This window comes from Columba livia, chromosome 2, assembly GCF_036013475.1.
Source record: "Columba livia isolate bColLiv1 breed racing homer chromosome 2, bColLiv1.pat.W.v2, whole genome shotgun sequence".
Lineage (NCBI taxonomy): Eukaryota > Metazoa > Chordata > Aves > Columbiformes > Columbidae > Columba > Columba livia.
In genome coordinates, this window is record NC_088603.1 from 127,096,820 (window position 1) to 127,110,542 (window position 13,723).

General features: G+C 36.4%; 1 protein-coding gene across 7 annotated transcripts in view; it reads left to right on the plus strand.

The window, feature by feature from the left end:
• C2H8orf34 (chromosome 2 C8orf34 homolog) overlaps positions 1 to 13,723 on the plus strand; it is a 156,254-nt gene that overhangs the window by 85,235 nt on the left and 57,296 nt on the right. The window lies entirely within an intron of this gene.

Genomic DNA, 13,723 nt, shown 5'->3' on the forward strand with positions numbered 1-13,723 from the left:
TATTTTCTAACAATTTGTTTTGGAGCTGTGAAAATTTTGGCAATTTCTGTATGTTGTCTCTGTACTACTGCAATGAGCTCAAGACAGGACATAAAATACTTTTGCCATAAACTAAATTCAAAACAAGAGGTGTTAAAATAAGTCCTAAAAACTCGTTTCTAATATCTACTGAATCTTTGCGTAGATTGTAGCCTACAGGATTTCAGGTTCACATTCCAAGCAAAAAAAAATGATATTTCAAGGTGATGTAGGGTCATTATTTTCTATGAAGGTCCTTCCTGGTGGCATCCTCTATTTTAACTTCAATAGTCATCCATGACCCTGTTTTAACTGGTTTTACATCCCCCAGACACCAAAGTGGGAGAAAGAAAAAAAGCTGTCTTTTGAAATCAGCTCTTGTGATCGCCTGTTTAAAAAAGCCCATGTCTAAACCAGAAGTCTCAAAGAAAATATCGAACAGTGAGTCTGAGCTGGGCAAAAAAAATCAACCCAGCAAGAAAGAGCAAAGCTCCCTTTGGCCGCACAAGCAGAGCTGCAGGTGTAAGGATGGGAAGTGTCAGTCAGCTGGAGTGGCAGACAGGCAGGTTTGACTCTTTCAGTGGCAGCGCAGACTTTGTTCAGCTTAAACTGATCGTGAACTGCACCTTAAATCATCACTGCCTTGGAAGAATGAGCTGCACGGGAAACACACTTAAAAGAGTTAAATCTGGGCTTCACTGCAGTGAAATATGAGTTTGGCCACTGATGTGTTTAAAGCCAAGGTTTTGCTGTGGGGAGGGAAGTATGATCATAGGAAGAGACGTGGTGAGTCACCTTTAGAAGAACATAGAAAAATGAAGATGGAAGTGGTTAGTAAAATATTGAGATATTGAGCAGCTGAAAAAGAAATGAAAATTTAATAGGATATGTATGTATGCATGTGATGTTAAATGCATGAAGCTTATACATTCCTGCACTGAACAGTTGAGGTTACGATATGCCTTGTTGACAGAAGGAGGAGTTTTGAATACAAAAAGTTTACATCTATTGGCTTACTGGTTTTTGGGTAACAAGTTTCTTCTCTGTAAAGAAATGGTGTATCTTTGAAGTATCCAATAATGAAGGAATAAAACAGGAAAAAAAAAGAGTTACACCCTTCCCGTTGTTTTTAATTTTCTTCAGAGAAAGTTTACAGTCCTGGGAATAATTAAATATAAATAAATATGCAAATAATAGGATTTTTTGGTTTTGATTTTTAACCAGATGCAAAGAGAGACAAATCCAATTGTGGCTTCAAAAAGGTTTCTCCCCTTACTTTATCAAAACCAGAAGTTACAAAGAGATTGTTTTCTTTTCAATGTGATGAGAATAAAAACTTGAAAAGATGTTGTAAATGAAACAAGAGTACAAAATTGTTCTTAAAGGCATAGTTCATAATAAAAAAGTGATAGTAATGTATTTATCCTTTCCAACTAAAGAACATACTTTTGTTTTTCTCCAAAACATTCCTGCGTTATTGCAGAACTTTTATATGTTATTGACTTCTTAGTTTTCCTATTTTTGAAATTATGTGTTGCCCCATAGGCTGGAAAATAACATTTGTATTATACAAAATTTGCCTTTATTTTTATTGTTTTTAAATTATTATTTATAGTTTATTTGAAATGCAAATGCAAATTTTGTTCTTGTACATAATCTTTTGCCTTGCTAAACTCAACTGAAAATATAAATCTTGGAGACTGAGAAAGTAAGCCATACTTGCCATGTACAGGTTTTACAGTTTTTTATGTAGAAACATTCCTCCCATTGCTTATTTGTTTCTGAGCACTTGAAGGCAAATCAGCTGGTTTCATCCACAAAACACTATAGAGCTGGGGGCATCTCCTGCATGTGCCTTGCAGAGAAGATACTGTTCACTGTAATAGTTCCCTCTTACAGTAAAAGTAACTGCAACTGAACATATATTTGCTTCTTCAGACATTGAACCTGCAGGGCAGAATCCTCATTTCTCTCCTACACATAGAGAAGACCTGATTCCTAATTAATGCTTATTTGTGGAATTGTTTCCTCTTGCTCACTAGCCACATCTCTAAAAATAACTCCAGTTCATCAAAGTCAAATGCTTTCTCTTTATGGATTACTCTGTGGTTTAGTTAGGACACTCAGAAGCTGATTGAATGGTTGTAATTTTTATATATACAAAGGAACTTTATGTATCATTTCATTTGTGTTTCTGACTCTCAGTTATTAATAGTTTGTTAGTGTTTATATGACCATAGGCAAATGTGAATTAATGACTGTGAGGAGACAATTCCTTAGAATGTCACAGATTTAATTATTCAAACCCAATTGCCTAAATGCAGAAGTACTCCAGGGTAATGTTTAGGATAGAGGAGACTTGGCAAGGTGTCTGACAATAGTTTGCAGACCTATTTCTCCATTTGGCTCTATGGGGAAATGTGTCTTTGCAGGGGATTTTATCAAATGTTTTTCATGCTTACTTGGAAGCCCTTAGAGGGAGAGAAAAATGTTTTGACATATTGGAGTATTTCTGAGAGAAAGTCATTTTCCTGGCATTTTTCAGGAAACTGATAGCAACTGGGTTATGTCAGTCACAAATAATTAGACTGAATTTATCGTTTTGATATTTTTTTTTATGAATACTCACATCATGATCTGATAAAAATAATACTTGTTTTGTGATCTTTGCTCTAAATATTTGTCTAGTTTCCAGAGAGAAAATATTGTTAAGGTCTGGCTGCTGACCAGTTGTTATTTTTTTCATCTTTGAATATTGATTGGCTAGTGATGTATTCAAAAGCATTGGTGAAAAAGTTTGAATAATGTATTTGCTTAAGGAATCAGAACTCTTCTATTAAAACTTCCAGATTCTATAAACATCAGAATTAATACCACCAGTGCCTTGGGTATTCAATTTCTGATAACCTGTTCTTCAGAACTGGATTATTATATATTGGTCTAGTTTGTTTCTATAGGCAATAATTTCGCAATATTTCACATTATATTGGTTCTTCACATAGATAAATGTTTCAGAAGTAGATAATACCTGAAAAAAAAAGTTAAACAGATGGGAGATTTTCAGTGGTGTGATGGGAAGTTATGTTAACTGCTATGGGTATTTACTCAGGGTGCTTATTGAAAGGGTTATGAGAACTACAAACTAAGCTGCTCAGGTGACAGGAAACAATAAGAGTTTTTGACAGCTGGGAGAGCTGCTTGCTCAGGGCTGTTTTGGGGTGCTCATCTGAAAGTGAACTCTTGAGTGTACATAAATAACTGAAAATGTCATTTGGGAGCTGCAAAAAGTATTTCTGTGGATCTGCTGAAGCATTATCCGCTGTTACAAGCTGTTTCTTGTGTGTTGGGAAACAAGGGCTGTTGTGTTTGGAGGAATACAGATGGCTTGATTTGCTTATCCACAAAAAACCATCAAATGTTTCTGTACATCAGTTTCAGAATAATATTTGTATCCATGATGATGAAACTGATAAATTACTAAGATTTGAAAATTTCTTTGAGCACATTGATGACCTCTCTCATTTGTGATAACTGTCAAAGTGGCCGCAACTTCAGTTTTTCTTTCAGCTATTGGTAGAGCAAGACTCATCCATTAAATCTGCATTCACTTAAAAAGATCCTTATAGTCATGTAATAATGTCAGAATTCATTTAATTCATGTACATTACCGTATTTCAAGAATTTTAAAACAGATGAAGAAAAGATGAGAAGGCAAGACATTGTGTTGATTTTTTGCTATCAACACAATGTCTTGCCAGCAAAAAATCTCAACCTGCTTCTCATGCTCAAACTTATTTGCAAGTTCAGTCATATTAGTTTGTTTCAGCTTGGCATTAGTCAGTTAAATAAGAAAAAAACAGAAAGGCAGTGATTATTTGGCAAATGTAATGTTTAAAAAAATCCCAAATACTGTGCTAACACATACTATTAAGAATCATATTTTGATAATGTATTAGGAACACTTTCCTGAATATGTACTTGAATATTCTGCTATAATACTACTTTTGAAAAACTTTGATTCTCATGTCTTGAGAGGAGCAAAATTACACTAATTTTTAAGGTCCTTAAAAGCAACAGTGGTGAGTTGCAGATGGGGTGTCCTTCCATCAGTGTAACAATGATGTCTTGCTTACTTTTATTTCTGATTCTTTGATAAACATCTTTTTTTTTTTTTCCTCTTCTGATGCTTTATTCCTGTAGAAACATGCTCTGAATTGTTAGTATTTCTTAAATAACTAATGCTTTTACCCCCCTAGGGTGTGGCTCTGAGAGATGAGCTGAGCCTAATTGAATATGATTGATTTATTTCATTAAAGAAGATGATCCTACTTCCTACTCTGTCCCTTCATGCAAGGCTGTATCCTCTTCTTTTTGCTTTAAACTGATTTTACTGCTTGTATGACCCCTGAAAGGAAGTTGTAGCATGGAGGGTGTTGGTCTCTTCTCCCAAGCAGCAAGTAATAGGACAAGAGGAAATGGCCTCAAGTTGCACCAGGGGAGGTTCAGATTGGATATCAGGAAAAAATTCTTCATGGAAAGGGTTGTCAGACACTGGAACAGGCTGTTCAGGGAAGTGGTGGAGTCACCATCCCTAGATGTGTTTAAGAGACCTGTAGATGAGGTTCTCAGGGATATGGTTTAGTGCTAGAGTTAGGTTAGGTTATGGTTGGACTCGATGATCCTGAGCATCTCTTCCAACCAAAATGATTCTATGACTCTATGATTCTCAGTGTGCCAATGTGACTCGCTAAGCCATGTGCAGAAGATTCCAGCAATAGCATAATCTTTTTGCCCTGAATGAGCTCACACCAAGGTCAGATTAGAGTCAAGCACCAAAATGACTGGGAGTGGTGGAAAAGGATGAGAGCACAGAAATAAGAGAAACTTTCCTCTGTCACTGGGAACAAGCTACGCAATTACACAACTGCACCCGTGGTGACTGCTGGTCGGTGCCTTGGAGTCTGACTTCATTCATCTGCCACCTGAACTCATGGTATTTCAGGGCCAGTGAGCTTTGCTAGTGCCCCTGAAGACTAAAAGCCATGAATCACTTGGCCTTTTTGTGTTGACCTAACTTTCCTTCCACTCCAATGCTACCTGTTTGCTTTTTGCTTGAAATGGATCTCCTCTGCTGTTTATTGTGGAAGGTGCTTTCAGTTTAGACTTCTTTTTTTTTCCCTCTGTTCCTCCTGTTGATATGGTTGGTATGTACTGCAAGTTTGACCTCATTTCATTTTTATCAGTCACACTACCTGCATTCTAGGAATTTAGTACAGATGGTTCTTTTGAGAAGGAAAATATACTGAATTAGTAATTTATCTTCTGTGATATGATGTACTCTTCTGCTGCCTCCTTCCAGCATAGGAAGTGTGTGCTTCCTAGGCTTTTGTGTTTCTTACACCTGCTTTTTTTTTTTTTTACAATTCTTTGAGGAACATTTGCTATCTGATGTTGAATTCGCTTTCCATTCTAGCATCTCTGCCTCATTCCCAATTGATAGGATTGCTTTGAATGGTTAGCCTGCCATTTTGGTATTCTGCAGAGGATGACATACAGGGGACACCAGGGGCTGTGGTTCACATTCTGTTCCACTACTGGGGACTCCACATTTAACCACCTTGAGATCTACAGGAGTTTCACAGCTCTCATATTAAGGAGATGAATCCCAAAAGAGGGGAACTTGCAATATTTTAGATAAATTTTCAGTCTGTGGAGTCATGACAAATTCCACTTAAGTTCAGTGGAGTCATGATTAACATTATTGTGTCTTGAAATGTGGAATTATCAGGTAACATTCTCTGATTTGTTTACAAGATGGTTTTACAGTTCTGAAAGGAGATCTTCTGGAGAAGTGTGTGGTTCTAATTCATATCCAGAAGGTGAAGTGGTGCTGAGTAAAAAAAAATGCATTTCTGTGATGTATGAGATAGTAGGCATGAGCTAATGTTACATGAACCAGCATTCTGCAATGCCTGATTTATTATTTAGGCAATAATCTTGCCCTGCAACATTCAGTGAAAGTGTAGCAACCACATGTATTAGATGTACCACTGGATTATTTTCCATTTCAGCCATCTCTCTCTTTTATTGCAGTGTGCTTGTGCAAACATCGTGGCAAAACCTAGTAACTTCTAATTTCTCTTACCCAAACCAAAAGCATGAGCAAACATAAGCCAATAGTGCACTGAACTGATAGGTTACACGAAACAATCTAATAAAATTAGATAGCAGTACCTATACAACACCCTCAACTACACAGGCTTCTCAGTAATCACAGGTTTCTTTAGAAAGCATTTACTTCTCTTCAGTAAAAAAAAAAAATATTGGAAAACTGTATTGTTTATTTGAAACTTTATTACCTAGCTAATCTCTTGGATATATGGGACAGTTTTGACATACCCGCTAGTTTATCTGCTAGACCCAGCTGGAGAGATAAAATTATATGTAAGAATTTTGTTCTGCCCTCTCTCAAAAGACATCAGGGGTATGAATTTAATGAATGAGTGAGGAAGAGCATGTCCTGTCAGCTGTGATGCCATTGGTATGCTGATGGTATCCAGCTCAGTGTCTGTTTCTCCAAGTGTAGACAGTGCAGTCTTCCAGCTGTCCCAGTGTCTGGCCAAAACAGGAATAGTGATACAAAACAGATGGTCTTGTCTCAGGACAAAGCAGAGTTGATGCAAGCTAATAGAAGGATGGAACTGGAAGAAATGATGTAACTTCAGTTGTTGGATGCCATCTTATTCTTATTTTTGATTCACAGTTAGCAGAGATAGTAAGGAGGGCAGTTGCCCCTTTGCAGCTAAGCGGAAGTTTGAGGAGCAATAACAAAGGTCCTTGCTTTGTTCCGTCTAGCTTATTATCTAAGAGTTTTGGAGTTTATGATAGAACTAGTGACATGTTACTGTCTCAGTCAGGACTTCAGTGCACCTAGAGCTTACTATGAACTTTTACACACAACACACTATCCTTTGCTAGTTGTACTTGTGCGCACAGAGAGTTTAAAGATTTCTTTGCTTTCTCTCTGCCTGCCCAAACTGTCCAGTCTGAGATCACTCAAACATGAGTCCCTAAATTATCTGGAACTTTGCTGCCACAACAGCTTGGTCTGCAACCAGGTGTGTTTGGGTATGGTGCGTGACTGAAAAGCGCGTTTTTGAAAATGAGAGTTGCACTAGTTTCTCAGTAGAAAATTTAATCTGTACAAGCATCTTGCTTCTTTCTTAGTGTTTTCCTCTCTTCATGAAGAAGGTTCTCTGAAGGGCAAGTAAGGTGGTTGACTACATTTGGAATTTGATAGTTTTAATTAAAAAAAAAAAAAAAAGTAGTTAAGGAGAGATATTTCCACTGGAGGAGTCCTTGCTGTAGGTAGGTTTGTGAAAGAAAGCATACAGATGCTCTGCTAACTGGCACTCCAAAAATGCTTGTACTAACAATTTTTCCAAAGAAAGCTGTTGGAAGGTTCAGTGTTACTGGAAATATTTGCCATAAGATTATTTGTAATTGTTATGCTATGCCTCAACTTTCATTTCAATAAAAGGTGGATGAATTGCCACTGGCCTCTTGACAAGCCAGCTGAGCTTGATCCTGCCAATGGGCTGCTCGAGTAAATTAGGTGGATGCGAAGAAATATGGATGTGGCCCTCAGTGCAAAAGTGGATTCGTAGAAAGCTGAACCGTTTAATATCTTCTCTGACTTGGTGAAAATTCACTGTAGTTGGTTGAAGTTTAGTGAGGTGTACTACTGAATTAATGAATTATTATTCATCTTAGCTCATTTTTATAAAACTTCATGTAAACAGCATGCAAATTTATCGGTTTAATTCAAAATAGATTTCATAAAATTGTAAGCGACAATGTAATGTGAAATTCAGTATTTTGGATATATACTGTAAGGTACATCTGTACTATGTTAACCAAACACTCTTGGAAAATATTATGGCTGGCTCCTCTTTGTTAGAAAATATAAAAGCAAACTGAAATAAAAAACAAAATGAAACCTTTAATATATACATTCCTTTGTAATGCTTTGATTTTTTTTTTTTAATTTTAAATACTGATTTAAATGTGGCTTATTCTGTTATTATGACAAAGCTTTTTTTGGTGGTTTCCTTTAATAATGCAGAGTTGGACTGAGGTCTGAATTGCATATTCAAAGAAATCTAGTGGTTGCATAAATAAATGACATCAGAATTGGAGCTGATTAAGAAATAGTGATCAAAATTTGCTTTTAATTTTACAAGTTGTTTTACTTAAGGCTAAAGTGCAAAAAAGAAAAAGTTTGCCAAGGAAAAACATTAAAATACATTGCTTTGTGTGTCTTCTCAAGTCCAGAATTTTTGGTTGTTTTGTGGATTTTCTTATTACGACTCTTTTGTGGTTTTATACTGTTATTAAAGTGCAAGTACTTTTGTACAAATATGGCAGTTGCAGTAATGCATTATAGAACGTGATGTAACAAGTGAAATATTCTAAACATTATTTTATTGGAAATGTAGAACTAATTATTGTTCTCCAATCAACAGTAGATTCCTGTTATTGTAAAAATAAAGCGTTTGAAATAATTCTTTAGCACTGAATGAAACTACCTAGCTGGTAGTGTTGACCAGTGAGTTAAAAATCAGTATTGGTGTGCAGCAACAGTGGTTATATAGTCAGTTATTGTTGATGGACTAGTGGGCGAGCGGCACTTATTTGGTGGTATTAGCTAATTTGTCCTAGGATTACCGGTAGGGAATGGGAAGAGGCCATGATGCCAGTTCTTTTCAGCAGTAGATACGGACTCATTTAAATGAAATGCGACTATAATGTTGCATTCAGTCAGTGGTTTGGGCAGTTGGGTTATCCAAGACTTGTTTTATAAATATCATCTGCCCGTTTTGGAGCAAGGGTCTGAAGCCCAGACATTGCGTCTTGGAGACACTCTCATCCCCTAAGTCAGTGCACTCTTTCCTGCAAGTATTTTATTTTCTGTAGTAAACAAAGTTCCCACCTAGCAGGAGAAGGGAGAATAAGCAGGAGCCCTGTGGGCCAGTAGTTGTCTAAGATACTGAAGTGGGCTCTAATAAAAGTAGAGCATCTTTGTCAGAAAAGGCTTCCTATGTGTAGGAAGGTGGAGAAACTGAAGACAGATTCCTCTCACTCTTGCTGGTTAAAAGTAAGAGCTCACATGAGTGACTCATTGGGTGTTTCTGTACCTGCAAGCAGTGCTGCTTTCTCTAGTTCCACGTTGGTTTTGCAGTTTTGACTATGAGGTGGAATTCTTGCTGGATTGACTCTGACAAATGATACAAGTAGAGGTGGATATGCAAGCTCGAGGATTTAGCAGCATCGGGCTTCAACTGGTTTTGTATGCCTCCATCAGTGGAAGCACAAACATTTAGGGAATTTATTGTCAGTTTGAGATGCTTATAAAGTAAGACATCTTCAGAACACTGGGATCAGGAATCTCAAATGGCTGTAAGGAGTAAAAGTCTCTATTTGCATCATAGTCTATGGCACGGGTCTGAACTGGGCCAAATTCCAATATTTGAAGATGTTAATAGGAAGACATATTAGAACGTATGTACCAGACTAATAGCATTGTCTTCTTCATGACACTGAAGTCAAAGATGAATAAGAAGAAACAAAGTGACACGTCCTGCAGCTAGTATATTGCAGAAGATAACTCCAGTTTTGCTTCTGCTGAAGTAAATGACTAAACATCCTAGAGGAATGGAACATCAGTTGAACTAGATTAATGGCTCTTCTTTGGAAGCTTAATTCCTGTTTGTTGTAACATTTTATTTTTTTTTAATTAAGGTGGGATTTTTATTGGGCTCTCTTGATATTGGTAAGAAAATGTATCTGGAACAGAGAAGCTTGGTTAACATAGTAAGTTAACAAGTATGACATATGAAGCAGCATAAATGCCTGTAATACAAGCAGAACTGCTGTTGGCAGTGGGTTTTTTTGTCTGGCTTTTTTTGGGTTGATTGGGAGGGGAAGGCGTGTGTGGGGGGTTGTTTGTTTGTTTTAATGAGAGTAGTAGTGCATATTGAGAGTTGTGCTTCAGTCAACAATCTTTGACAAATCAATGCTGTGTACATGGAATACATCAATGTCTATCATGATTAAGAACACTGCCCTGAGAAATTCATTGCTTCAAAGAAAGAAGCATAATTCTATGATGCATCAGAATTCACTGGTGGCCTGCAAGAACATAAATCAGAATTCATTATCTGAATTTGCTACTCTCACATGAAAACATTTAGTGCTTTTCTTAGTGTTAGACTGAACAGGCAAACTCTGAGCTGTCATAACCTCTCAAAAGATGAACCAGGAATTCTTCTTGCTTTGCATCTTCTTGAATTACTCCTGGGAAATTGCTACATGTTTTATAGTGGAGGAAGGAGACAAAAGTGACTGGATCATATCAAACAACATAGCACGTAGCCTGATTACATGAGCTTTCTGTGCAACTGAACTTTCACTGCATTTAATAGGAGTTTTGCGTAAGAAGAGGTCTGCCTTTAAAGTGGAGGGTGTGCGAGTTGTGTAGCAGAGTTTGTAAGGTGATTCCACACACTCTCATTGCAAGACATGAATCAGTGTTCCACAGTGTCTAGAATACTTGGCATTTGTGCCCCTTTCCCTCTCCCCAGCCCGTCCTCCCCAAAAAGAAAGGAAGTAAATTATTACAAACAACATCCTATTTAAAAACATTACCTGGTTACATGTCTGTGTTCTTGTTTATCTGAAACAGATACCCGTTTTCGCCTTCCCTTTTTGATGAAATTTGTCTGTTGAAAAAGAAAAAAAACAACAAAAAACCACCAGAAACCACACAAAAATTAGCTTAGTGCAGCATTATCATTAACATAGAAAACATCTGGTGCTGTGCTGTGCTATATTACACTTGTGATCTTTATCTCACTTCTAAGTATTTTTGTGTATTGTTGTTATGGCAATGCATGAAGATTGCAGCCATATGAATTTATTTTGGTGAATTGCTGATTTGAGAAAAATGTAAAGTGTTTTTCTTTGTTTTATAAGTAGGTTTTTTTACTACACAGAACTTACTTAATGGAAATTGCTGTAGGACCAAGGTAGTGTCTTCCCATACTCTATTCATGTAGAGAATAGCAGAGAAATAACATTAAATCAAAGAAATACAGTGCACAGTCATGCATTGAAATAACAAACTTTTGTTAATGTGAGATTGTTTAGTTTATGTGAACTTCCAGCCTATCCCTGTACAAAGGTAGGTAACCGTTTTCTAAGGATTTCAGAAGTTTCACAGTATTCTTGTCTTCCATCACATAAGCAGTCATCAACTTGGCTTTTCTTTCTCTCTTTTCTCAGTGAATTACCTCATTGCTGCTCAATAAAATCACTGAACTGCTCAGCTGTATCATCCCTAGTTGGTCTAGCAAATGAAGATTCAGTGTTCCAGACCCTGTAACTGAATTGACTTCTCAATGAAATCCTTTTCTGCTAAGACTGATTCTTCTGGATGTTACATAGAAATGTCTGAACCTTCGTAAACCTTTTTTTTTTTTACTCTTAAAATGCATAATTGCACTAGCTGTTTGTATTTATTTTAATAGCATACTTACTTATAAACAAATATCCTTCTGCAAAACATGCATCAATTGTTGGACAATACATAGAGAGCTTAATATTAAAATTATTTTATGAGTTGTTTTTTTTTTTTTTAATTAAGGGCCTTTGAAAATGAATGTGGTCAATCATTCTCATCCAAAGTTATGGGTATTGGGAACCAGGCAGCTTCTCAAAGCCCAGTTGCTTTAGTGAGAAGAAGGTGCAGTATCTGCACTGTAAATTTGAGGCATCCAGAAGAAACTGAAATAATTCAATTCTAAGGCAGAAGTGCAGTAATCAAAGAGAAATCAAACACTGTAATCATTCTTTGGATTTGTAGGTGGGGTTATACTTCTCTGTCTAGTTGGAATATTAGCAGCTCTTCATAGTTTGCCATGGAAAAATTCTACCCAATGATGAACTAGATCAATGAGAATTCCTCGAGAAATATTAACAATTGTATATGATGTAGGGTTTTATTTATGTTTTTCAATTAGCATGCACACTACTGCTATTTGTCTAACTGAATAGATCAATACTGCAAAATATTGTACCTACTTCTTTGTTAGCTACCACTATAGCCACCCCTGAAATCCATGTTTCTTGCACAAATTTTCACTTAATTTTATTTTCAGAGAAAAATGTTGGTAGTTGACTAAAAATGAAAGAAGGCATGTTTTTGATATACAGATTAAAATATAGAAGGTTTGATAGAGGGCAGCCTGTGTCACTGTTCTATTGAAACAGTCTTAGTCATCAAAGAGCCAAAAGTTAATTAAGCAGAAAACAGCTGAAAGCATCATTTAAAGAAATCACATCTGTTAGGGAAAAAAAAAAACAACAACCTGAGGCATATGCTTGAATTTCATTTAAACTGTAATCCATCCAGTGGTTTACATCTGTTAGAAAATATGGGACTTTTCACACCTCTTTAAAGCACAATTAGACTGTTTTTATTTTAATACATAATGTGTTCCAAATATGTAATACCTTTTTCTGAAATGACTCATGGGTGATTGATTTTGTAATTCTTTATCATGTAGCCTTCCAAGTCCTTTGAATTAGTTTGTATATTCGATGAAATTTAAAGAAAAAGGTGTGGAAATGTTATAAATCGATGCCAGAAACTTCAGTGTAGCTGTCAATTTATACTGCTAAGCCAACAAATTTTGGGAGGGAGGAGGGTTTTCTGAAGCGCTAAAATGAAACATTGCACATAAGAAAATCTAGTTCAAGGACTTTAGTAACAAGAGTTTCATTTATGTTTAGCCTTGTTGTTCTTGGATGTTGCTTATTAAAATGGTTGTCTCCCAAAAAGAGCATTGTTAACATGGCATAATCCCAACAATCTGACCTTACTGCCCAGAGTTTGAAGCACAGCGGTAAGAGCAGTGTCTATGAACTGTAGAGGACAACCAGGAACAGTTCAGGTAATGATTTGGGGAATTGTATCTTCCCTTTTTTGTGTATGAAGAGGAGCCTGGTGCTCCACTGTGTATCTGTAGTGACTACTTGTGTATTTTAAGTTCTAACTAAACATCGACTTTTCTGATTTTAAAGTTCTCTGTGACTTTTGGCCATCTGATGTTGGGATTTCAACTCCACCTTTATGTGCTTTCTGTTTAGCTCAGATCCTTTAATATCAGCTTTCTTGTGTAAATAGAAATATATGAAAATATATGTGTATACATTATCTGAAAGATATCTTCATTAGATTGTCACATACCATATGCCATAAGCCACACGCATCAGTCAGTACATGGAATGATTGGTGCTCATTTAATAGCAGATAGTGTTTTCCTTGTTAGAACCTAACCAGCTTATAAACAACTGAAAATTGGGCTTTATGGATACATTGTGAATACAGAACTTGTCTATTATATATTAGCAAACATTACACAGATTAACCCTAAAGAATGTCCTGACTCTAAACCAAGAGAATTCATTTACTGTGTAATTGAGCTATGCTCTTCCAGTGTGATCTTGGGCAAAAAATCCTCTGAGAGCCTCAGCTGTCTTCCTGCAAAATGGGAATGATTTTATAGTAGTAGAAAATGTAGTTGTTATTTTGAGTTGCCGAAATACTACAACAATACGGTGGGTATAAGTATGCAGGTTATGG